Source organism: Ammospiza nelsoni, chromosome 4 (assembly GCF_027579445.1).
Source record: "Ammospiza nelsoni isolate bAmmNel1 chromosome 4, bAmmNel1.pri, whole genome shotgun sequence".
Taxonomy (NCBI): domain Eukaryota; kingdom Metazoa; phylum Chordata; class Aves; order Passeriformes; family Passerellidae; genus Ammospiza; species Ammospiza nelsoni.
In genome coordinates this window covers 55,603,188-55,630,598 of record NC_080636.1, presented here as the reverse complement: position 1 = coordinate 55,630,598, position 27,411 = coordinate 55,603,188, and the positions used below count along the sequence as shown (strand labels likewise).

At 39.6% G+C, this 27,411-nt stretch overlaps 1 protein-coding gene across 3 annotated transcripts in view; it reads left to right on the top strand.

Annotated features, from left to right (window-relative positions):
• Positions 1-5,533: 5,533 nt before the first annotated feature.
• The window catches only part of PTPN13 (protein tyrosine phosphatase non-receptor type 13), a 111,340-nt gene continuing 89,462 nt past the window's right edge, over positions 5,534-27,411 (top strand). For all 3 annotated transcript variants that reach the window (XM_059470737.1, XM_059470736.1, XM_059470735.1), the window contains exon 1: positions 5,534-5,697. The gene's annotated coding sequence lies outside the window, so the exon portion shown is untranslated. The remainder of the gene's footprint in view (positions 5,698-27,411) is intronic.

Here is a 27,411-nt window from a genome sequence, read left to right as displayed (position 1 = left end):
TCTTTCTTTTTAAAAGACATTTGATTTAAAATCCATGAGAGCAAAACTAATAATGACTTGCAAGCAAATAGTAAAATTACCATGAAAGCTTGGTGTTAATAAGCAATTAAGAAAGCCAGGTTAAATCCTGAAAAAAATGGTTGCACAAATCCAAAAGCACTACTTATTATTGCTTATTATTCCAATAAAATTAAAGCAATCTACTTCAGTGGGCAAAACTGTTTAAAAAGTTTCACTTTTAGGGCAAAACTCAGTCCCTTCAGTATGACAAAACAGCTTTTTACCTAGTCAAAACAAACTTATCAGATATCCCAGCACATAGCTTTTAAAAGCACAGTTTTGTACAATAACAATAAAAAGGTATATTAAAATAATCCTTATTATTACATATGACACAAGACAGCTTTTTGGTCAAATTAGTTCACAGCTTTTTATGGCAAATGTGAATAGAAATATAAATTAAAATTGTTTATAGAGTAAGTAGGTGTCACCAGTAATTGTCACCTATAGTCAGATTATGGTCACTGTAACTTCAAAGCAAAACTGGACTAATTCCACAGATTTCAATATAATTATTCTGGAATAATTCTGGTGGAGAATTACTCCAGAACTCTTGTGGAGAATGATACCCTTAAGTGATTTTCAGACAGGCAGAAGAGATTTTTATGAGCACCATTACAGTGAGTACAATATTTCTATGTCATCAGATATATTTTCATATTTTTGTTTTCTTCAGACTCTTTGATAGCTCTTTAGAGGTTTATACAGGGATTCTACTTCTTTAATTCTGTTCTTGCTATGTTCTCTGGGAGTCTATCTTCAAACTTCTTTTTGCTGGTTTTCCAAAGCATTTAATTACTTGACAAACATGTTTGCATCAGTCTATCTTATTATTATCTCTTCATCCATAGATATTTTTACCTTTACTGAAATATTTCATCACCTGTAATGTCAGATATTTGTTTATGTACCTTTGGCTGCTACTAGGAAATGCAAGGACCCTGGTATTGCCTCTGTAAAGATGGCATTGGCAGCATAAAAAATCATGAAGAAAATATTGAGCACAATTTTCAGGACTCAAGAGTTTGTTACACTGTTGTTACAACCAGTGTCCCTGAATGAATGCTATCCATGAGAGAAAATTTTAAAAAAATCTTACAGATGTCAACAATCAGTGGTAAAAATGTTAGGAAAAAGAGGGTTGAGTTATGTTAATTTGGTTTGCTAACTTTTACTGGGTTTACCACATTTTAAAGAAAAGCACTTCAATTACTACATTCAGTTCCCTTCCCTTCCGGTTAGATTCAACATCACCCATCTGAATATGCACTTATTTGCTAGTCAAAAATAGCAAAATCATGCAATCCTTAAAGATGAATATGAACAACTTGGTTTCCAGTCACTTCTGTCACCTTAGCAAAGTGGGATTTGATCAAGCAGAAAAAATTCACATGTGTAGCCTGAGGAATTCCAACAGCTCGTGAAGAGTAATAAAGCTGTAAACACACTGTAAATGTTGGACTGTTTGCCTGCAGAGAGCCACCTACTGAAACTGTCATTGTGCAACTTTCCTTGCATGAAACCAAACCCACAAACAAATTTGGGAATGACCCCCAAATCACAGAATTCACCACTAGGTAAGCAGCATTTCTTGTTGACCTGTGAGTACTGAAGATCACAGCCAAATAGAAAGCTGTCATTTGTACAAGTCACTCCTTCTCTGTTTGAGGGAACCATGGAGCTCTCAGCAGCAGTTGTGCTATCACTTGTACACAGGATGATGCCAAGTTGCATTGCAGCAAGAGGAATGAATTGATTGAAGACAAACACAATGCTTGTAGATGCTGGAGAGCTACAACAGAAGAATATTCAAAATCCACAATGCCTGGCCCTTACAATTTGGTCAGCAGAGAGTCATCAATTATAGAATTATAGAAATAATAGAAACACTACAATTTTGGGGAAAAATTTTTTTTTTTCTCTGTGCTCCCCTGTGCCCCTGGCAGCTTGTCTAGACTTTGGTCTGTCCCTCCATACAATCTAGTTACTGTTGATGTGAGAGCCTTTTCTTCCAAACAGGCTGCAGTCTGGGACAGCCTTTGTGTATTCCTCAGCCTTGGTGACCCTTCATCTCATTTCAAATCTCAGATGAAGACAAGTCCTTTTCTCCTACTCTCCCTCCACATTTTAATGTCTCTCTTCCGCTGCTCTGATTTAACTCTTCACTGTAATATTCCTGAACAAAACCTTCATTAAGATAGACTCCAAAGTTAAATGCAGAGAGGACCAGTTTGAACAAGTAGTTTCTGTCTGGGCAAGATTGTTCTCTACTGTATATTTACTACTATTTCAACCAGTCTGGTTTTAAGTATCTAGAGCTAATTAGCTCCCGTAAATTAGATTTTCTTGAAGATTATCCTCAAGAGCTAAAAGTCTTGGTGTAAGAACTACTTTCCTAGTGAACTTCCTTTTTTTTTTTTTTTCTACAAGATACTCAAACTCCCAAATATATCTCAGGCCCCTTTTTTTGCAACAGTGCTGATATAGGGCCAACAGGAGCACTACAGACTTCACTGGCACTAGCCTACAAATAGATTTCATTTCAGATGGGGACTGAAAATACTTCCTCCCACTGGCACTGAGCCTCATCAAATGTTTGTAGGCAGCATTTTCCCTATCCCTTGATTGTCATTTAGCCAAAGAATATAAAATGGCCAGTAGTTCTAAAGGGATCTGTGAATCAAGCTGCCAAAGTTCAGATACCACTTGTTCTGTACTTTTTGAAAATGAGGTCCCCATTTGTGCACCAAAACAGGGAAACACCCAAAATTAATTGTCGCTTTTGAAAATCCCAGACAGTCACTGTCCTGTCTTTATATTTCCCAGAGATTTAATCTTTGTGGTAGCTATTTCCCTTTGCTGCTTCTTTCTGAACCCCTCACGTAATTTGCTTAGGATCTTTTAGATAATGTAAGGACAACACCTAATACAGACAAACAGAAGGTGCTTTGTGGGCCAAGTGTGTGAATTACTGTAAGATGCACCTATGTTGGGTTTTTTTTTCTTTTTCCCTTTTATGGCTTCCATTAGTCACAAAGTTTGAATTGTCAGACTTAGTCTCCCTCTAAACTGACCTTTACATGCACACTGCAGCAGGCCACACAATTTTTGGTTCTCAGTTGCCCACACTCTTGAGCTTAAGGAATGATTCTGTCTGGTTTATGTACAGGTTTTGTCCTAGTACACAGTCAAGGTGTGGCCAGACATTCATCCCAACCCAGGAACTTGGAGATGTTCTTGAACTTCCCAGTTTAGGCATAGATAGAGACCTAACTTTGTATTAAGGAAGTTTCAACATAAACAGTAGGTAATATAAATTGGCTTTTTTTTTTTTCTTAAGCTAAGTTGCACTACATTAAACATAAGCTATAAGTAAATGATGCAAGATTTTGATGGTGGGGTAATTGGAGGACATTTACTTGCCAGATAATCTCTTCAGAGGAAAATTTAATGTTTGCAACTCTGGTTAGCATGGAAACTTCCTCGGAAGAGCTAAGGAAAAAGTCACACTCAGAAATCTCTTAAGCGCTGGAATGTCAATCTTTGCAGTAAATGTGTTGTCTTCACAACAAATCCAGAAGCACCACACTGACAAAAGCCATTTCATTTTCCCACAGTGGAGGCATTCCAAGGCATCAGTCTTTGTGCACATGCTATATCTTTCTTTTAGCCAGTGCTGTAAAAAGTTTCCAAAGTTATGGCAATGTTTTCCATGTATTTGCATCCCTGTAAAATGCACAGTAGGTGAAGATGGTAATTATATTTTTCATTGATCCTAAGCTCCAAGTTTCCTTGTTGAAATGTTTAATTAAAAATATAATCAAATCGTCTAATGAGATAATTGTTAAGGCATTCACATACATTTGACAAGGCCAAGGAAAATGCTGTACCAAACAGATGCTCATTAGGAGAATGAAGAACAAGGAAATAAATCTTCTTTTGAGGAAAGTAAATTACAATCAAATTTACAGTCCTTTAAGGGAGATGACTCTCTGGGGTGGAGACTTCTATATTCAGAGGTGTGTTCTAATACAAGTGTACAGTATTGCCTGGTTATGTATGTTGGGTTTTAACACATCCCCCAGTCCTGATTCATCCAGTCTGTTCCCTTGAGTTAGTAATGCTCCTTTGCAAAAAATCATATTCCTACAAAGAATTCTTTCTGTGGCCTACCTTAAAAGTGAAGGCAGAATATATAGTGGCATGACTTAGGGCCACTATAAATTGGTCTGAAGTGTGGAAACAGAGTCTTAAGATAAAACCTATTACAGATCATTAACATATATTAAAAACTCTCTTTCTGTGGGATAGCGACCTGTAGAAAGAGGAGGTGCCATAGAATGTATAGATGTACAGGGACCAAAATGAGCTCTTTCTGGAAATGTGGATACCAATACAGTCAGTTCACCTTAAAATGTAAGTAGATAGTTATCAACTTAAAGAACTTGTACTACAAGAAAATTATATTTAAATTACATAACTAATAACCTCTCAGATTACTGTAGCCTCTTACTATGTAAATTAGTTTTACTACTCATCTTTATTTTTGTTATGACTTACACAAAGTCCCTGACACTATTAGTTATGGCAGGCTGACTTTTATGCTGAGTCCTTAATACTTTAGTTAATACAAAGCAATTGGTATTTCACTAGGAAACAGTTACAGTCAAACATTTTTATTTACTTTAAAGCAACTGTTTTCACAATGTTTTAACTCTTTTTTTTTTTCCAAACAGAAATTAATCTACCAGACTGTCATTCTGAAAGTTCATTTTCACACAGCCTGAATTTGGGGCCATATCTCTGGCGACATTATTCTTTGTGACTAAAAGTGCTATTTTGTAACTATTTGCTTCCACAGCATGGCTCCACAGAGGAGGGAGCTCCTACAAAAACTCCAGAGGAAGTTTCCCCACCAAGGAAGCTCCAACCCCAGGGCACAAGTGGGCACTGGGTTCCCACAGTGCATTTCACATTCAAATTGGAAAAAGAAGTCTTTAAAAAAAAAAAAAAAAAAAAAAAGGGCAACCCACCCCAACTTTTCACCTCATGAAGGGGACCTTCCCCTCACCAAAGTTTGTCTGACAGATATGAACAATCGGTGTTTGAAAGTTTTGGCGTGAAGGCTTTTGTTCAAGTTTGCGGACCAAGACTTCCAGTTGAAGAGCTAAAGTCTGGGAGCAGCCAGATCATCCCGGAGGGAAAAAAAAAAAAAAAAAAAGGAAACAAAAGCAAAAAGCCGCCTTTGGGGCTAAGAACGGGGCTGAAGTTCGCCCCCCAGGAGAGCCGAGTCCCGAGTCAATCGTCAAGTGGCTGCGGAGCTGCAGCCGGACCCTGAGGGCGGGAAGGTGCCGGGGCCGGGGCCGGTCGGGGCGCGGAGGGAGCGGGCGGGGCCGGGCGTGTGTCGGCATCTTCCCCGCCGCCCCGGGGGCGGGAGGGAGAGAGAGAGGGCGAGAGAGAGAAGGGAGAGACAGAGGGAGGGAGGGGAGGAAGGCGCGGCGCTCGGAGGCGGAGGGCGGTGCGTGCCGCCTCCCCGCGCTGCTGCTGGCGGCCCTGAGGGGCAGCGACCGGAGGAGCGGAGCGGGCAGCGGGAGCGCCGGGCCGGCGGGGCCGGGCGGCCGCGGTGCGAACCCGCAGGTACTGGGGCACGGCAGGGGCGGCTGCGGGCCGGCCGGGCACAGCGGGAGGGAGGGAACGCGGAGGGAAGGAGGGAGCCGCGGGGCGGGGAGCGCCGCCGCTCCCGCCCTCTCCGCGCCGGCTCTGGCGGCCGGCGGGGAGGAGATGCTGCTCCGCGCTCCCAGCACAGCCCTGCGCGGCCGCTCCGGGCGAAGCTCCGCGCTGCTCGGCTCCGTGGCCGCCCTGCGAGCGCGGACGGCGGCTCCAGAGCGGCGGTAGGTGCGGGGCAGCCATCCCGGCGGCGGCTCTCCCCGAGGGATGGGGACTCTCCCGGAGGGATGGCCGCCGGCGGGCGTGGGAGCGCCTGGCCTTGGCTCTCGGATCGCGGCGGGGCGAGGGAGAGGTGCGGAAAGGCCGCACGCAGCGGCGGGGGTGCTGGTACTCCCAGCGGGACTCGCAGCCCCGGTGCCGTGGGGTCGGGCTGGGCGCTCGGCAGCTGCGGGACACGCTCTGCCGGCCCAGAAGGGCTCGGGTTTGCCTGCGCCGGCCAAACAAAGCAGCCCCCGCGGCTCTCGGACTTGTTAACAGAGAGGAAACTTTTTCCGCATTAATGTTTTTGGAGGAGCAGAAATGAAGGATAAATCTGTTGGCCGGTGATGAGAAATAGCGTAGGTTTCATTGGCTTTTTATCTCCTAGCAATCGACACCTCCGCAGACCGCAGGATAATCTCCCTCATATTCTAGATTGTGTCATTCTCTTTAAATTGCATGTTTAAAACAACAAAGGCAGTGACTTCATAGGGAACCGCCAGGAGCTGTTCCGTACCCCTCCTGTTTACTGGGGAAACATTTGGGAACCGGTTTGGTTTTGTAGGTAGGATCAGAAGTAAATGTAGGACATGGAAACTGTAAGGTTGGTTGCAGGTAATCTGTGTCTAGCCATCTTATTAAGGTGTGAGTTTTGGAGAAGGGAATATGAAAGCCTTTGCATGTGGAACTAGCTGGGGCAGTAACCGTGATCAGTTCCTGAAACCTTTTCAGGGAAGAGGAGGACGTGTTTTGTGAAACTGTGCAGCGAAACTGGGTCACAATGCACAGACGTTTTCCTGAGGGTAGAACCTCGTGTGAGAAAGCTGTATATTGAATATATACATTCCGAGGTGTCATGACTCCCAGGTCATTAGTTTGGGCTGAGGTTGGTGAAATGGTGACATTTAGTGCCCATTCCAGAGCAGGACTGCTGTGACTGTTCACATCAGAGCATCAGGCCTCTGACTGAACGTCACCTGTGCAAGTTTGCCTTTGGATGGCCAGAAATAGGATCTAAAGACATTCCTGCAAGAGTTAGAATCTGCCATGATAGAGGTACAAATGAGAAAACAAACAGTTTGGGTCTTGTGCAAGAAATACTGATGAGGAAAGAGTAAATCTAGTCAGAGGATCTTTTGGTGGTGCAGTTACAACAGAATTTGCTACCACTCCTAGTGCTATCAATTGGACATATCTGTTCAGTTTCACATGCAGCAGATGTGTTTCACTTGGAGTGTCTTTTTTTTACCTGCCAACAAGCATGTCTTTCTATGAACAGTTCTAGAATTTAAGCAGTAATTTAAGGAAAGAAGAGAATGACAGCAAGAAAGAGAAAAATATACAGTCTAACTTTTAAAGATATTTTATTACTCATTTTTAACCTAACCACCCTGTTGGTGAGTGGAAAGGCACATAATGTAGTTCTTCTATAATAGGACTATTTTTTTCCTTTTGCTCTGCATGATAAAGAAAAAAGAACCTTATTTAGATCAGGGTTTTTATATTGATTTTTTTCCTAATCAGAGTGTGGTGGTTTGGGGTTTTTTTAAGTTGAAGGTACAGTCAAAGTAAACACTTTCAAATATACCAGATGTTAAAGGAGACAGGCTGTATCACAGGGTGTTGTTCTAACAGCTTAATTTAAAAAAAACCCTCTTAATTCCAAGACTGTTGTTGAGTGGAGTTGAAGGCTGTGAGAACCCCGGGCTCAAGGATATTTGAGTGGATGGAAGAGCGAGGAAGTATCTGTGTGAAAAGATTGGGCTGAATGTTAAAGCATTAGTGAGTACACTGTGTGTATTTTCACCAGGATAACAGAGCCTAGTGAAAGGATGTGACCCAATAGTATATTTACGGCTCCTGAGGCCTTTGAAAGTAAAAATGGACTGTGTGGATGAGTGGCAAACCACTGTGACTGCTCATCATGACCAGTGATAACCTGAGCATAGCACTGTAACTTGTGCAAAGCATTGGCGTTTTCAGTGCCTCGAAGGGAAGCACTGAAGAAGTCCAGGAAAGGGAGGGGATTCCATTCCTGAGAGTGGGAAGCTACCAGGGCAGAAATGTTACCTGTTCTGGTGGCAGGAAATTGTAGTGTGTTTGCTTTTGTTTTTATTCCTTTATGGTGGGATTTTTTCAGCCATATGGTTCATACAGACTGACTATCGCAGAGAAGGCCTGAAAGTAAAAATGCAATCTTTTAGCTGTTCACTTCTTAAAGAGCACAGCAGGGCAAATATTTTTATTTTTACATCTGGAACAGAAATTATTTGGCACATAACTATTTTTCTCCCAACCAAATGCAGGTATGAACAATAATAATTAGTGGTTGTATGGTACAATAAATCTTCAAAGTGCCTTCAAATCTTAATCAGCAAACCTTAATAGCATGCTATTCCTGCAAGGGAGGTAAGTAATTAGATAAAATGAGACTGGGTAGACTCTTAAATGGAGTTTATTGTTGAAGTGCTTGTCAGTTTCACAAAGCTCTTCTTTATCACTGAGCTCTCTGAATGCTGCCATACTTAAACGGCTTCAAATATTTATATGTTGGAATACACGACATCATGGCCCAGAGGGCCTTGTTAATATTGACATTCTCTTGTTCAAAGTTCTTCACAGTGTAGGACACCTTGTACTCAAGAGCCTCTGTAGTGGTTGTTCCAGAGCACCTGTGAAGACTTATTAACCTGAACAAGAGTAAGGTCAGCTCTTTAAGAGGAATGATTTTCCTTGGAAGGGTTTTCCAGTTTACTTGCATGATAAGCCTAGAACTTTTAGTCCACTGATGGTGAAACTCAAAGTGATTTTGCAAGATTTTGTTAAACCTAAGAACATTAAGTATTGTTGCATTTTTGGAAGGAGTGTTGGTTATCAGCTCAACACTCTGTCACTTTTTGTCCCTCTGCTTACAGAAAAAATTGACTGGAATTTTACTGTTTCCAAGTGAGCTAGTCAGTGCGACTAAAAGATTGAAAAGCAAATCCTGGTGTAGGGTGTCACGGTGCAGAAAATATTGGTAAGCAGTTGCCCCAAGCTGTCACTTACATGGGACGAGCGTGGATGGAAAGCTGTGAATAGCAGGGTAAGTTAATGTTGTATGTCGCCAGTTAACTATTAATGAAATCTGTGCATCTGTAAAGAAGGGTGGAACTTCAGAAAGAAGTGTTTCCCAGCCCCACCTCCTCCTGAAGTACAGAGAAGGAAGCTGGCATTTACAGATGGGAAGGGCCCAAGACGACTCTTTGGTGCCGTTTTTATTTCGTCTGGGCTTCTCTTTGTCCTCTGCCACTTAAATACCTGGTGAGGAACCAGGCATATTCTTTGTGCATCATTATCTATTCAAATGCTTTCATAAAAGGCAATTAATTGAGTAGGTTGCCTTGGGACAATGATATGCCCCGTGAATTTGCAGTCCAATTGGTTAGGATAGAGATCTGCTCCAGTTGTGACACTGTAGAAAGAATAACAGACGTGGGAAGGCTTTGTTCTCAGGGTTTCATCTGTCCTTTATCTTTTATGTGTAAATTTAATGTGCTGCAGAAATGTCTGCAAGTATCATGTCAAGAATTACAGGAGACCTGGTATTAAAACTGCTGATTTTTGATTGCTGGTATTTATGGGGAATACTGTAGTTTTGCAGGATGTTGAGTATTATTAAGGATTTATGCAGGTGGTAAGGTAATTAATGTCAGATTTAGGACTAGGTGCTGTGTTAGCTCTGGGTTTCTGCTTTGGGTTGTTAAATTTGGTGAGATGGGGCACTTGGAAAAGAGACAAAAACTTTATCTCCTGTTTTGCAGGTAAAATTAAAGCTCAGGGAGAAGAACTGACTGACCTAAAAATGATGAAAATTTAGGTGCAGAAGTTTGAACTGAACACAAACCTCTTAATGAACTAATCTGATACTGTCAAAAGCATCATGCTTTTTTAGCAGACTTTGAGACTTTTAACTTCTGTCTGTTTCTGCCTTGTCAGCAGAAGGACATGGTTTTCTGGGGTATCATGGTTTCTTTATCCAACTCTGGCTACATTTTTGTGTGTATATGTGTTTCTTGGAGGTTGTCTTCCTAAAGAGCATTTGCTTGTATCTGTGGGAGAAATATGGGTGGGAGCATTCTTTAGAGATGGCTGAAATTTTTGAAAGTGAATCTGAAGATGGCTTTCATGTGGTGTTGACATCTTCTCTGAGTATTTGTATGTATTGTGGGTACTCAGGTATGTGCAGAGAGGTGCATTGGAAATGGTGTATCTGAAGTCTGGCTTATTTAGAAAAGTAGATCTGGAAGTGTTTATAGGTGACTTTTCTTGAGCAACGCTGTTGCAGGTGACTTATATTTGTGCTGTAAGCTTGGAATTGATGCTGAGCTTGTTAGGAAACACCCTTGTTTATTTCTTAAGTAAAAGAATTTAAGAAGAGGCTTTTTCCTATCAAACTTTTCCTTGCAAGCCAGTTTTGTTTGTTGAGGGGAGAAGAATGTCAGAGCATACAAATGCCTGATGTTTTGATGTGCTTTTCATCATAGTGAAAGCTGGATAAATCAGTGGAAATACCAGGTTCTTGTGTGTTTCACATCCAGTTTGACAGCAGCTGTTAAAGCTTTTTTGGAAGCTATACATATACATCTGTATATGTATAGAGGTGCAGCTGCTGTTCTCTAGCAGGCAGATGACAATAATCTTCCAGGCACACTCCAGCATATCTTTGTGTGTTGGAATCCTAGCATCATGCTGTGTGCTGTATGAAACGGACAATAAACACTAGTTCATTGCAGTAGCACAATTGCAACAATGTTGTTGAAATTGTTGCAGTTTTGTTGACTTAAATGCTGTTTCAGAATTAGTATTGAAAGGCATAAAGATTTGTTAATGTAAATAATTTTTGTGTGAAGTTGCATGATTGGAGATGGAAGGGTCTCTGAGTCTCATCTATGTTCTATAATGTCTTTACTTTTATTCATGTCACAGCCAGTGTTCTAGCCATGTAGTGGGCTGGCCCTCAAAACCTGTTAGAGAAGGTTTAGAGAGAAAGAGAAGGTTTAGAAAACCTGTTAGAAGGTTAGAGAAAAACCCAAGGAACTGAGTGCAAAGGTTTTCTAAGTAATTGCTGAGTACAGACAGAGCAGGGTTTATCTCATGATCTCTAGGGGTGTAGACACTCTTGTTTGCAGCTCCTTGTTTGCACAGGGGAATTGGTTCCCAGTGATTAATTTTATGCTTCAGATAAGGATTTTTCCCTTTTAATATTAATTTCTTCAGCATCTCAATAGCATGGGGATATTGCACTGTGTTTTTTCCAGTTCTCAGATAGATGTGAATGGCTACATGGAGGGCATAAAAACCCACCCTGATAAACCTGTGACGCACATGGTTCCAGGGCTTTCTTAGGGTCACCAGGGAAAGGTAATAGGACTTGACTCATAAAACCTTGTCTGTTCTACCCTGTGGAACTTTCTTGTTGAAATATTAACTACAAAATTTCAAACTTGTAAGCAGCCTTATTTAGTGTTGAAATGTGTTCCATCTTTCTTGTTGGGACTGTTGACTTTTTCTGCTACCCACTTCTATATATTGTAATTTTAAAAAATGAAATAAATTATTAAAGACAGAGCTAAATTAAAGTCTGAAACTTCTGTTGTTAGAAATAGTTATGCTTCCTGGCAAAGTCATGCCTGGTTTAAATGGTGATAGATTTGGACTTGGATATTGCCTTAAGCAAACGAGGGGTGAAAAAAATGAAGCATGTGGATATTTAACCATGTCATACATAGATAGTCTAACTTTTCTACCTAGTTTGCTTATCAGGGTATCAGTGCTGTAAAATATCTTGCTGAATTTTCATCAAGGGCCAGCATTATGTTATTACTGATTTTACCCATTTCTCCCTTCACAGAATTAAGTGTTTCAGCAGAGAAAAGATAGAGAAGGGAAATGGAGCAGAAGTTTTGCCTTTTAGTACCTTTACAGTAAAGTCAGAAAATCCCCTCCTAGTGCTTAGGATTATGACCAGTGGAATAATAGCTCTTTTCTCAAGTCAGTGCAAAAGCTGTATTTGCCTTCAATGAATTAACTTGGGAGTTTGGATCCCAGGCAAGCAAATGCTGGATAGGATGGTCCAAGTGCTGCTTTTATGCTTTGCTTTTAATGGCAGTGCTTGGAGAGACATCTCTGTAGTGTGTGTCACTGACTGGACAATTGTGTGGATAAGTTTATGTGGAGCTATCCTTCCAGCAGCCTAATTAAAGACTGTGTGGAACTTTCTTAAATGGCATGCTTCAACAGGTGATAAGTACTGGTTTCTCCTTCAGAGGATTTGTGATGGTATGTCTTTCATTTTTGTCTGTCACCATTTTTTCACTGTATGTCACCATTTTCAATGATTGAGATGCATTTTCTGTTTGTTCTTCTGAAGCCAGTTTGCTTTCAACTTCCATAACTCTTGAGATTGGACTTCTTCACATTCATTTGACATTTAGGAAATGAGAGAGTACTGCCTGTATGCATACATTGTGCAGAGATTTATTTGTTAAGCTTCCTGTGCACTTTTTGGTAAAGGATTATCTTGGGTAGGTTTCTAGAAGGAAAGGATTCTGTCCAGCCTTCACTGACTCTGTATTTTAGATTTTTTTATGCATCTTCAATCATCTTTTGTGTTCTTAGACCAGTGCCTTGCACCTGAAGGGCTTTCCTCTTAACCATTAGAAACTGAGATTCAGAAACACCTGAACAAACATTCAGCTTATTAATTAGAAAACTGTACAGAAAGTGGCAGCAAAAAATAATAGTGCAGCTAATGAATCCACTGAAATATTAAAAATATATGCTGCAGTCTAGGGAAAACTTAAATTTTTATTATATTTTTCCATAAAAATAACTCGACATTTATGGTTGGTGTCTGAATTGATAGACCCTGAAGAGCAATGAGGCTCTCCCTACTAACTTCACTGGACATTTGAGTGGGATGAAAGTGGAGTGCAAATGCTATTGACATCCTTATTGATACATAACATTGCAGTAGACAATGCAGTATATGTCTGTATGTCACTAAATTACAGTGCTCTGTACAAGATGAGCAGTTGAGGGCTGTCAAATGGCTTGTATCTGAAAAAGGAAGAAATTATTTTGCAAGGTAGCAAGAATACCTGTACAGCACCTGGAAAATTTTCACCTAGAAGGTCTAGCTTTTGAAAACTGTTAGAAAACCGTTATTCTTTGGAGGAGCACACAGTCTGGAACAAAAGAAAGGTGGGGTCAAGAAGTGGGGGGGGAAGAAAGAGTTGGGCTTGTTCAAGATGGGCTGGGACACCTTCAGTTCCCTCTAGTTCAGATTTATGGGCTTTGCAAAAATGTCCTTATCTCATGTGCTGGTGGTGGAGGCTTCTGTGAGCTGAGGTTTCTTCCTCATAAAGATCGGGATGAGTTTTCAGGCCTTCGTAGCTGCAAGTACTTTTGGTGTTCCTAGCTTAGTGGTAATGTTTAAGGTCTTCAGGGTTTAATAATGACCTGATTTCTATCTTGTGGTTTTTCATTTGTTTGTTCTCTTGTTTTTTTGTAGTTTTTTTAGAACTGTTTATCCACTTACCCCTTTTTATTTGTAAGGTTGTTCAGACTCTTAAAATTAGAAGTTGGGGAAGTCTTGTTACAGTGATCTATTTAATAAGATTTGCAAGAAATATATGCTATAAGTTTCTCAGGAACTCCAAAACTTTAGACTTACATTTCCTGCAAGAGGTTTCTTCTGATGCTATAATCTGACAATGCTTAGCAATCAAGCTAATAGTAAAGAACCTTAAATTTTGAACAGCTTCTTTTATTAGTGTGCTCTGTCATTGAATCCCTTGAATGACCTTAATAAAGAATTTGAAGATTATCTGATTATAAAAGATTTGCTAGCTGGCAGTGCTGAAAGTTTGTTTCATCAGAAATATAGACTCATTTATTGAGTGGCTTTGCAGTTAGGTTATCACATGTGTGGAGCAGCCAAATCAGCCTGGAGCTTTAAGCACATGGGCTAACACGTAGAACTGAATTACTGAAATAGCTGTGCAAAGCTCCTTTATGTCAATTTAAAATGTGTGTGCTCACCATGATTGGCACAAGACTTTGGTGTTTCAGAAGTGTGATGCATTATAAAAATAGTATTTTTTTTTAAATTACTCTTATTTTTAGAAGTTTTCTGATATTATTTTATCATGTTAGTTTGTTTCAATCTATTGCCAAACAGTTTTGGTAAGAATAATTTTTCTGTTTTTCCTTAATCCCTGATCCAGTTCTATCCTCTGTGTATTTGAGGAATATAGTGTGTAAAGGAAGAAAATTTTAAGCTGGGTTTTTGTAGTTTTGTCACAAAATACTAAAGAAAATCCTAAAAATTGTTTTATAATAACTTTGAAATTTTATATCCATGCAATGCCTTAAGAAGAGAAAATATTGACTATGCTGGAAGATTTATTGCTTTTGTTGGAAGCAACCATTTTCTGTTCTTTTTGATAGCTGCAAACGATTACTGGTGTTTAGTAAAAGTCAGGCAACTTTGAGGCATGACTGGGTCCTTCAAGACCTTTAGCATGTTCTTTTCTAGTGACATTTGAGAAGTAAGTTGCTGTCTTACAGCAAACAAAAGAAAATACTCTTTGTGAACTGCTTGATTGTAGCTGTGTTACTGGAACAAAATGTCATGTGGGGGGAAAGTGTAAATGTGCTCAGAAGGGGATTAGAGAAGTTAACAGAACAGAGACCATTAGTGACTATTAGATTTGACTGTGCAGCTTGAGCTCAGGAACTCAATAAACTGGTGATTGCCAGGAAAGGGGATGGGAGAGCTGGCCTGATCCAGTTTAGTACTTCTTGTATTAAACATTGCTGAAGTTTCTGAAACCACAGAAATGGGAAGCTCTTCCAAACTGAGGACTTCTTTAAACCCTAAAAAAAAAAAAAAAAAGCCCAAAAGCTTAATAATAAATCTTTTCTGATCTGCCTCTGAAGCTCATGTGTGACCACATGGGCCTGACTTGATGTTCAGAGAAGAACAGCTGTCTGGTTCCAGCTGTAATTCCTTCCTGGTGTTTTCATCCTTTGTCTCTTGGAATCTGTATTCCCTTTTGTTCAGGTTGCTTAAGGAGGGAATAAATGATGGATGGTCAAGTTATCAGGGGAATTAATTTTCATGCATGTGACTCTAGAGTAGAAATAGCTGCTCAGGAAGAAAGGAGAAAAAGATAGGAGCACTTTGGTGATTGGTTAAGGTTGTACTTTTAGTTGTTGAACAGGAAAGTGAAAATGGTAAAATGGTAAAACATTTAAGTATACTGTCATTTTAAATGGCATCACATGAAAAGTACAACAAAAACCAACTTCTGGAGACACAAATATTTGGGTTCCTTTTACAGATTAGAAACATATTACTTAAGAAGGGAAGGACATGCTGTGTAAGAGGCATTTTTTTGTTCTTGCTTCCCTCAACATCAAATTCTTTTGCTCTGTTGATACTGCCGTGTGTGCTCTTTGGCCTTGCACAGAGTAGTTGAACAGAGCATTTTTCAATACAGAGCCCTTAGTTTTGTGATATTGTCAGACACTGAAGGAATTTGTGTCTTCAACTACTCCGTGAGCAGAACAGAATCAGCAAATTGAATTTAACGTGATGTGTGGCAATTTCCCTGGTGCTTGCACAGTGCAGAATATAGTTTTCATTGTTTTAGAAAATATTTTTGTACTTGACATTAACTGAACTCTTTGATATACACGTTAATTATCACTGATTCTGTCCCACCCATTGCCTTTGCTTTGAGAATATTAAAGAGCTGAAGATCACAGAATTTAACTTTTCACTGTAATATGAACTGCTGGTTGGGAAGTCTGCTGCTGATGCAAAATCAGCATGTTCTGCTTCCCTCTTCAGTGGTTTTGGAGAAATGGAAGAGAAACTATTGCCTGTCTAGACTTTAATAGGTTTATATATATATATATATATAATGTAGACAACATTCATTTCAAGGCTTATGATGTATTTTCAGTGATAGGCTATAAATGCCAGTTAGAAAAAAACTAGCAACAAACAACACAGTTTGTGCCAAGAAGTAATATGCATCTAAAAAGCACGATTGCTTTTTACAATAGTTTTGGAACCTCAAAGTATAAAGTCTTCCAACTCTTTTCAAAGAATTTGTGGAATTCAGATTTTGCTGTGTGAAAAAACTCAGTCACCAGCAGGTGCCTGGGTAAATAAAGCAGCTGTAAAGTGTGTGTGACTTCGGGGTTGGGAAAGTTTGGGTTTCCTTCACCTTCCTTTTTTCCCCACTCCCATCTGCCAATGGGAGAAATTAGGGTTTTTTATTATCTGTTTGTAGACTGATGGTGTAAAATCAAGGGTGAAGCCTTAGAGCAACCTCTATACAAGTAATTATTGTAAAAGATCCCTAGAAAATGGGAGAAGTCACTCATCAGCATGGTAGGAAGCAAAATCTTGGTTAATGTCAGCTGTCTTCAGTTAAATTTTTTGCCAAAGCTCAAAATTTTAATCTATATCTTTTAAAATGCAGGCTGTGAATGGTTCTATACATTTATTTCCCCTGAATAACTGGGTTAATATTCAGTGTCTAGGTATATGGATAAAAAAGGGTCAGTAGTGTAAAACCAAGTGGTAAAGCAATTTTTGGAGGAAAAAGTACTTTTCTTCTAGAATTGATTAGTAATGATCCACTGATTCCCATAATTTTGCCAGCAAGGCTTGGTATCTATAATGATTTCTCAATTTTATTTTTCTTGTGTGAAAGTCTCTAATGTTCCTGACTGCTCCTTTGTCTGTTTTTCTTCCTTGGCTAACACAGCCTGTGTGTGCTTTAGTGCAGGCGCACTCTCTGTTCTTCTCTCTCAGCTCTCTGATGAAGTCTTGGTTCCAGCTTTTGTGCACACTGAGAACCCATGGATAACTTCCCACTGTAGACTAGGATAATACATTTTCCTGTCTCAAAGATTTCCATCTCAAGACTGTAAAATTTTGTTGCATCCCTCCTTTTTTTTTATTTCCTCTTGCCTCTTTAATACCAAATTGGATTTTTCTGTAAGTGGTGAATTCCTGATGTCCTCATTGATTGCTGCTAGTGCTTTTTCTCAGGTTAAGTGTGTATGCAACTTGAGGTAAACCAGTACAGCTGGTCCAGTTTGATAAACTCTCATTCAAATTCAGTATTTTGTAAGCAAAGTTTATGGGAGGATGTTTTGAAACTATTGAAACATTTGAAAGTTTTGAAATCTGTTTCAAACTACTCTCCAAGTGGTGTTTTTTAAGTGTTACATTTATGAATTTTCTATGTGATGTATCAATGAATAATCTCCAAAGTGTTTAGCTAGCAATAAAAGATAGAAATGGGAGTTGAAGAGATTCAGCCCATGTTTTTTCCACACATTTGTGCACATTTTCTCATAGAAGCTGAATTTTTCCCTAGGAGCTAATGCCATTTGTATACTGAAAATGTAAGTAATACTTTTTAAATAATATACCAATTTTTTTCAATTTGCAAGAATAAATTTGAAATACTAAATTCAGGACTGGAAGAAAATTTGGATTGTTGTCTAAGTTCTAGACAGACATGGAAAGGATAAAAGTATTGTATGCAGACTAGATTATTTAAGACTTGAAGTTTTGAAGGGAGGGTATGTTTTCTTTTTTTCAGTGTCAGGTTTTTCTGTTTATTTTAGGTGGTTGTAGTTACTGTTTTCTTGGGTTTCCGTGCAGTAACAGTTACAGAGTTAAGCTGTGGTACATGGTATCATCAAATTAATTGTGAAGGCAGCAAGGTTTGATGCATTTAACTGGTCTAATTCCCTTTGGGCCAATTGTATGAATAAAAGATTCAAGGATTGCTGTTATATTATCCTTCTATTCTCCTTTCACTTAATCCCTCTCTGGGCAATGGCTTCAGAGATTAATGTGACCTTCTGCTTGGTTCTGTTCCAATGCAGTAAATGTAATTTGTACATGGGCAGTACCTGTGTATGTCCTCAGTCTGACTAACTTTCCATTGCTATTTGTAGGAATGTTCTTCAAAGAAAAGGAAAGAAGGATGATGCTCTAAATCACTTCCCTCTCAGTTTCTAGGCCTGTAGAGGAAAAGTTTCTGCTAGTTTGCCTTTGTTATGTAGCCCAAGGGTGTAATATGGAATTTTGTCCTTCTAATATGAATGTTTATCATCCAGACAAAGTAAAACTTCCCAGAACTCTGCATTTCTTTTTGATAGCAGGCTTCATATCATGTCATGGGAGGAGGTGCTGCTGTCTTGTTTTTCCTGTTTTTTTGGCAATGCCATCTTCTGTAGCTTGTTCTGTCCTGTAATCTGTCCAAGTACCAAAACATTATGGAGTGCAGATAGTGATCAGATGGAGTTCTTTGTCCATTCTGGTGTGTGAAGCTAAATCAAATGTTACATTACTCGCTATCTGTCTTTGCCACAGTTCAGGCGGTCTGTATTGTGTGGAAGGTGTGCTGAGGAGTTATAGAAATCACCCTGGCAGGTTTTCATGCTGCTGTCAAATGATACTGAGACTTATGTTCTTTGTGGTGAGGATCTTTCTCTACATTCCAAATCCCATTCACTTTCTTGGCTCAGAAACCATAAACTTGGCAAGCATTTGAAGCTGGGCAGAAATGGCAAGTAGGTGACTCTCTTGTGAAAGAAATGCCAAGTTTTCCCACCTAACAGGAGAAGGACTAATATCACACCACCTTTGAGGGCAGTTAAGCCATGGAGAATATCATGGCTGTAGAACTGAATAACTCATGCGTAACCACTGAATTTAAGATGAATCATAAATTGGGTGTGTGTTAGAAATTTGTTCAAGGGGCAGTATAGTCAATTTAACAATTGTTCAGTTGTAAACACATACTGAATCATGCAGTATATAATTATATATTTTTCTGAAGTGTGGGGAGCAGAGTGGCAGGCTGAGGGACTCGAGTTAACTGGTCAGGTTCTGATTAACTCATATGATTTTGGCACAAAGCCATATGTGCTGTGTCAACTCATGTTTTGAAGGAAGATCATGATTTCCTAACCATAGGCATTCCAAGTCTTCAAGTGGCTTTGTCTACTAATTAATCTGGAGCTAAAACCTCCTAATTGCAGGATTTAAACTAGACAGTATAAGCTGCTCGGGAAGGTTTTGGCCTCCATAAAGAACTCATTTAAAAAGCAAGTTTCCATGACCAAAAATCTTCATGTTTTATGTGGAATCTTTGAACTGATGGCTGTCTCTAGACATGCTGCTAAATAGTTGTCACACAGACCATACTGTTCTCAGTACTTGGTGTATACCACACCTAAAGAGTTGAGTGGGTGAAAAATAGGTAAAATTTGATGCTGTCATTTGCAGGAAATGGATCAGCAATGGATGGTTGGATAAAGAAAATCTGTCTTTAAAATATTTCTTTTTCAGTATTTGCAAGATGGCTGTGGGTAATATGCTCAAAGACTCTGCTAATAATAGATTTAACAGAGAAGTCAAAGCACTTTGGAAATGCTGAAATATGAAATCACCAGCAGGAAATTGAGAATTTGGGGAAATCCTATAATGAGCCCATAGGGAATAATATCCTAATGTAAAGCTTGTCTTCCATTTTCTGGGCAGTGGGTCTGTTTCCCAGCATGGAAGAGTACACAGCATATTCTCTGCTTGCTCTCAGATTTTTAAGTGTTCTGTAAATTGGTTACTGGTTGGGAGTGTATATGCAGAGACCAAGCACAGCTTTAGTCTTGGATTCATTTCTGTATGCTTGGGTATGGAAGGAAGTGGAGAAAGAAGGGATCTGCAGTCTGAGAGGAGAAATGATCACCTGGTGATGTGGAAACAGTTTCTGTGGGACAAGCAGGTATTAGGCAGAAAAAGAGATCTCCATGTTTGCACAGTGTGCATTTAACTCAGAGGTCTGGTATCTTCTGTATTATGGTTTAACCCAATACTGTTTGTGTAGGGTGTGTTGGACCTTACTGGTAGGTCACCCAAATTACATTACACAGACAGATTCTCAGTTACTGGGGGAAAAACTGAGATGTATCCTGTTCAAGGCAATTTCCAACAGTCTGCTTTTTCAGCTCAGTGTCACTGAAAGAGAAGTATCACTGAAAGAGAAATACCTTTCCTATCATTTGAACAGCAATTAAGTGCTTTCAAAAAATAGCAGTTGACTAGATTATTTTTTCCTCTGGAAAATGAGTTGCTTATGGAGAAAAGCAAGTGCTGTGAAGTCTCTTATGAGGACAGGGATTTTTAAAGATGATGGGTGCTTTTGAAGTTCATTGCAGGACATGGTTGGTGCTGCTCTTGCAATTCCCTGTGTCTGTCTGTGTGTGTAGAGTGAAGAGCTAGTTTCTGGACAGATGGAGGCCTCTTACTAGAGTTGCAGCCCATCTGCTGGTATCAAATCTGTTTTTCCAAATGCTTACAGAATCTTATTTAAATCTGCCTTGGCCAAAACCTTTAATAGGCTTTAGGGACCCTCTAACAAGGCTTTCAGGTAGTTCATGCTGATTCTCAAAATAGATCAGTGTTCCTGCCCATTTGTAGCTCTCTTTGTCCTTCAGGGCTTTTCTCCTGTCCTTCAGCAGAAACATAAACCAAAAGTGAAATATTTGGTCCATATGGAGTATATCCATGCACCCACACATTTTATATAGATAGTGGGGAACACATACATGTGTGGGGACATGCACACACTCTTTCTCAACACGAGTGGGCACTGTCAAAAGCACATCCTTCCTGAAGGCTGACAGACATAAGGTGCTGTGAGCCAGGTGTGTAGGGGCATTTGCCAGTGCTTCTCATTTCCTTGGAATCATCTTTCCTTCATTTGAGGCAGCATGGACAAGTCAAATTCAGCCAGCTGCCTGTTCAGTGTCTCTGCCATTCCCTTGGAGTGTTCATATTTCCTGATGAGGCACCAAGGCATTGTCAGTTATGCTTCCCAACTGGAAGTGTATGAAGCTGCTTTATAAGATTAGTCACTGATTCCCCCTGCTTAAATCTTGGTAAAGGTTTTCACACCTAATAGGGGGATAACATATCACAGGCATTTAAAACTGTATTTTCATGCATATAAAAAAGTGAAAAATCTCACACCTTGTACCACCATGCCTGAATAGAGAAGCTCTCTGTCTGAGAGCAAAATTACTTTTTTCTTCTGTTACAGACCAGTGAAGAAAATGCAGTAATCTTTGGAGACTTGATATTTGCTATTGTGTTTGAATTAGCATTTATTTCAACTTATGCGAAAGCTGAGCAAGAATCTCTCAGCTTCTGCTCTGGTCCTAGAGACACAAATTTTCTTGTGTGTACAGTTCTTCACAGCTGAAATGTAGGCCTTTGTTCCATCTTGTCTGTTTTTCAGTCTAGAAATTCAGACTTTCACAATAATAATTAGTCATTACTTGTGTGAATAATAGCTTTACTGCCAGACAGGTGAGTTCACAGATAAGATATCCATGGTGTTATCTATCTGCAGACCTTGTAATGTTCTGTTCCTTATGCCATATCTCCCTTTTCTTTCTTTTTTTTTTTTCTCCCAGAAATGAACCTAAGAAATCATAACTGTCTGACAACTTTTTTTTTTTTTCTGCTGCAACTTCTGTGTTGTAGAGCATATGTAATTGCTTAAGGAAATCAGAATTTTCCAGGAGCTGGGAATATTACTTCTTTGAGCATCAAAGACTGAAGGCTTGGTGCACAGTAGACAATCTTTCTCAGTAGATGATCTTTCTCCATCAGTAATTATTTTGACTCATCAACTGTTTTCACCAAGTCACAGGCAGAAAAAAACATGTGTGAGGAAGTAGTTCAGCTTAGGGCATTGGGTAGGAAAGTCACTGGGAGCCATTACAAATATTGGAGTTTTAGTAAGAACCAAGCAGCTGCAGAGGATGCTGGCTGGGTAGTAACTTCTCAATTGGTTGGATTTTTTTTTTTATTTTCATGGCAAAACCCACACAAACATGCAAGTGCAGTTTAGTAGAAATGTGGTAAATGGGGTGATCCATGTGGGAGTTTGTCAGCTCTCAAACTGAATGTGTGCTTTAACAAAAGAATCCTGGTGTTTTAGCAGTGCATCTCCTTTACCTGTGTACACCTGAGGTGAAGCATTGCTGGAGGAATCAGATGCAGGTAGATGTCGTTCAAACTTCATTCTGTTATTCAGCCAGTTTTATCTCTATTGTTGAATATTATTTCCTTTCCAGGCAGGACATGAGGTAGCTGTTAGTATGAATTGTTATCTGAATACCAGGGTTTTTTTCTGGTTGAGTACACAGGTCAGCAGTTCTCTTTCTTCTTGTGGATGTGTAAGGATGCTGCTCTCAAATGAAGCACACAAACCTTATTTCTGAATCCATTGCATTCTTTACTAGTACCATACATGAGGTCATTTTTAACTATGGAAAAACTGCTTTGGTATGCCATAGTGGAATATCTTTTGTGCTAATTTCTTTTTCCAAATTGTCTGAAAGTCAAATATATGAGGCTGACAAAGATTGTTTTGCTCAGATCCACCTTTCTCCCATGAAAGGAAGAAATCTCAAGATCCAAGTGAACCATGCAGTTTACTCAACAGCCTAAAAGGCTATTTGTGGAAGGACTGGATGTGAATATATAGAATTAAAGTCAGGCTTCGAAATAATATATGGCAGGGTCAATCTTTACACTTCTTAAGAGTATGTTGACTTCTATGTTATTTACCAATATGCTGCAAACCTAGCACTTTTCTTTATGACTAAGGTTGGTGGGTGCTAATGCTTCTTTTCTCCCCCCCAGTATTGTAGCCCATTAACTTATTGTTTTTGTACCTGTCTGAAGGACTTTCAAGTGCCACATCCAGGAAAATAGAGAACTCTTGGTCACTTGGCTTAATTTTTTGCTGATCCAGTTGTGCTGCCTTTCTGACTCTGATTACTGCATTACTGCAAGGGGACAGCCTTACCAAGAAGAGGCATGTTTAAAGGAAGATACCATTCTCTGTTACTGAGACTGAAAGGATTCTGACAGAATCTGAGCCTTTTGGAACTAGAGAATTTGTCTGATGTAGTAAAAGTTATCACTTCATTATCATGGAGAGGTCTTAAGCTCAGCTTTTAAAAATCTGCTCTAAAGTAAGTTGATCCATTAGTGAAACTTATTGGTGGAGTCACCACCACCACTGAATTTCTTGTCTGTGGCAATTTATATCTTGGTGTTAAATATTTGAGCATTAGTCTTCTCAAACATTGGGAACTGATTATGAATAATACTATAAGATAGTTATAAATAATATACTGAATGAAAAAGCAGTTACTGTACTAAGTCATTACCACTGCTTCCTTCCCTTGCTCACCAGAGCCCCAGTGTTTAATTTGTAGGCAGCTTTAGAATGTCACAGATGGTGGGAAGCACTACTTACAGACTTAGAATAATGCTTTCTAGTAGCTCCATGACATTTAAATCAGGTGCCTGCTACTATTTCTGCTCCCCTGACAAATGCTTTCATTCCCTCTTCAGCTGTGCTGAGAGCTGAGTGAGTAAGGACAGACTTCAGTCATGACCTTTTCCCAGTATGTGAGGAATGTGTGGCTCTGGAATGCAACAATGGAATAACTGCTGGACTGAAGCTGGAGGTGCCATTCTTAGTGCCTTTTGTCTAATAGACAGCACATCATCTCTCCATCCTGTAGCAAGATGCCTTTTTGCTTCTGGTTATTTCAGGTCATTAGAAGGGTTTAATTTGTTATGTGTGAATGAGGGTGTTACTGGCTCATGTGCTGTTTAAAAAATGTCACTATAGCCAAGCTGCTTTGTAGTCCTGAAATTTCTTTTTTTTTTTTTTTTTTTTTCTCTAAAGCTTGCCTTAGTCACAGGTCTTCTGCTGCTACTTAGCAATTAAAATGAAAGTTTCAAGTATGAGAAATGCATCAAGGAGAGTGCCCTCTCCGAGGTGGAGCAGATCAACAGCAAAATAAGGGAGTCGCCCAAGAATCTTACACTAACAATTAAACTAAGAGAGGGATACAAGAATCATGCAACGATTTATGTGGATTAAGCTTACTTTGTAGTGATAATTATATGCTCTTCTGAATAAAATTTTAATATCAAATGTGAAACATCAGCTACCCTCATGTATAAAAAAGCATTCTGCAGTTGCCTAGAAAACATGACTTTCATGATCATTATATGCAATTTGGACTGGCTTTACTAGTTTGCCTAACATGAAGCTTTAGATAAACAAGTTTATCTGGTTCTGGTGATGGAGACAGGAGAGCAAAGGAGGGAGTCAAAACTAACCCTAGCTTGTCTTCCATTGTGTGTTCAGGCCAATGCCAAAAGCTGATTTCTTTCTACCTTCCAGGAAAGAAAGCAAGCACTTTTTGAGTCAAATAAACACTGCTTGTCCTGGAGGTGTGAGCCAAGATTCTCAGTATGTCACATTTTTCTGTCTTCCAGATCTGGGAATAGAATACTGATTTAAGGCTTTGGGAGGAGAAATGCTAACATCTCATCTGTTAATCTGTGTATGCTCACATAAAAGGCCAAGATTTATACTTCTGGGAGTGTTTCCATATTGTGTTTTCTCACAAATTGGAGCTGGTTTCTGTTCATTACTTAGGAGGTCTGAGCTCAAGCAGCAAGCTATCAGTTTGAAAAGGAAATGCAGTTTCAAAGAAATTTTCTTGGTATAGGTTGAGAATTTGCCCAGGAGCATGAGATTTTTGTTTTGCTGACATTTCATCCTGTCTGCTGTGGGAGAGAAAGAGGAGAACATGGAAAGAAAATATGTGAGTGGAAGAAGCTAATCTATTCCATAACAGGAAGAGGGGAGAAATACTTGGGTGGTAATACGAATCTCTGCTGTCCTCTCTAAAATGAAAGAGAAGGAATAGTGCTGTTATCAGGTCACAGGCTGAATGAAAAGCACCATGGGACTGTGGGATTTTTTTCCCAAAAACTTTGATTTCTGGCAGCTCTTTAAATATTTTAAAAAAGAGGAGGGAAATGGTAGTTGGATCTTGTGGGGGCTGTGTCCCCCTCTTTGTATCTGTAGGAGAAATGAAAAAAGTGGATGTGACACAAGGGTTTGTTTCCTTATCCTTCAAGACAATAATTGAGAATAATGTGTAGTAATTAACTTGAGAGCAGGACTCTAAAAGAAAAAAAACTCTTTAAGCACAATTGACTTGATTAGCTTGTGTGTTTGACTTGATTGCATGCTTGACTTGACTATTTGCAAATAATGCCTTATTTTCTGGATAGCCTATGCAAATTGGACCTGCAGCTATAGGAAAACCACATTTTATGTGTGGATTTGAAAATAAGGTTTCAAAGACTACTGAAGTGCAAGCTTTCTAACTTGGCTCCAGGGTTCTGCACTTCAGCCCAGTTTCAGCAACAGTATTATTGGGGATAAACTAATTGGTAGATGTAGTCCAGATCTTGTTTGGGGGTGTAAGATATGGGCCAATGTAAATAAATAGCATAGATGCCAGGATTCTGAAATTACAGGGCATGGTAATGGCTCAAGGTGCTCGGGTTCTGAAATGGGAGAGACCAGACTCTGGAAAGTGTCCAGGTCTAGCCCCAGTTCAGTGTCACTGAGACTCGTGCCTCTTGAGTGCTTTTAGAAAGCACTTTGTGTTCAGTGAGTGCTGAATGGAAGTGTCAGCGTTTTATTTTCAGGCAGCTAATCATGGCATGAGAAAGGTGAATTTTAAGAGGTTCTCTTGGATAGAATTGCCTTGTTAAATATACTTCTGCCTCCAGACATTTTTATCTCCAGAGGAAGAAGCCCTCTCCAAGGAGCTCTTGGCTCATCTGCTAAGAGAAAAGTCTCCTCAGAACCTGCCACCTTTTGCCCAAGTGTCCCTGTGGAGCAAGGGGGCAATATTGTCATATTCAGGCCAGTTAAGGTCAGCTAACAGTGTTTTACATGGGACAAATAAGGTGGGTTTTTTTCTCTACAGAAAGTATTTTGTATGTATATAGCGCCTTCCTGCTCTCTCTTCTTTTTTTTTTTTAATTTTATCAAATGATAAAAAATTAGTACCAGAATATTATATGTGATCATTGAGAAATTCCAACAGATTTTGGTATTCTAGATCTTTTCACTGTTTCTTGCACATCTAAAAACACCTGCATAGTGCATGCCAGAGCAGCTGTTTTTCATGTTTCTTGGCATCATATTCCTATGAAATATCAAGTGTGAGGTAGTGCAGGCATTTCAGTTAGCTGATGTTAAAGCACAGCTTTTGACTTAAAGTTTTTGTTCTGAAGTTACAACATTGGGGAAAAATGTTGATGCACAAGGTAAGGAAAAAAGCAAGGGATATGTTACTAAAACCAAAACACCAAGTGTCAAGCACCAGTTAAGTTGATGCAATTTAGCCTTCTGACTTTTAGTCAGTTCCTAGGAACTTTTGGACAAAAATTACTGTATTACAGTCTTTAATAATCACTGTTATGGCAAAAGCTTCTTAATATTTTGGCTGGTGACAATTCAATAAAATTTGGAAAGAGTAGGACTTTAAAATTTTCCAAATTCTTCACTGCTGTTGGAAACCTTCAATTTGAAATTTCAAATTTAAAACATGTGAGGAGAAATGGTGGTGGTTCGGGTAAATGAGAATTCTGAGTGTTTAACTTTTGCATACATTAGCAATTAAAAAGTGAAGACTTTGAAAGTGGTAAGAATAAAAGTATATAGCCTGCAAACAGTTATTGTGACAGAATTACTCGGTGTGAGGGTCTGCTCCTGTTGTGCTTTCTGTCTTCCTTGGGACAGAGCAAGTGGAAGGCTGCCTCATGGGGTTGGCTCTGGCTGGATGTTCCATAAGTGGTGTGCTCTTAACATGGGTTGCTGGGACTTTAAAATGAGACTTTTTAAAGCCAGGAGGTCACTGAGCTTGTTTTGAGGCAAGAGGCAGAGCCCCATCCCACTCACTGGGGAGTGAGAGCTGTCTGTCTAGAGGGAGGAGCTGGCAGCTGCTCCTCATGAGGTAGGCAGGCTCTTTTCAAAAACTGTCTGAAATATGGGAGAGGCCTCTGGCTTAGGCAACACTTTTCCCCGTGACTGTGTTGCCTGCATGGCTTAGGGCTGAATGGTGCCAAGAAATTTGCACTCAGAGCTTGTTAATATAAATGATTTACACCTGAATTTACTCTCTTGTCCTGGAGCATAAAAGTTGCCTCCATACAATGCAACTCTCTTCCTGTGGAAATAGTATTCCTGTGTGGTCTGGAAGTAAATTCTGCCTCAGAACAAGCAGTCTGTCAGGTTCATGTCTATGCACCTCCAGTGCTAACTGGTTTAATTTGTCCACTGCCTTCCTACACTGTGCTGTGCTCTCTGCTGTGTGAATCTTCCTGTTTGGAGAGATGTCCTGTGGCTGTGATTTCATGTGAATTTTGGGTGTATGAGT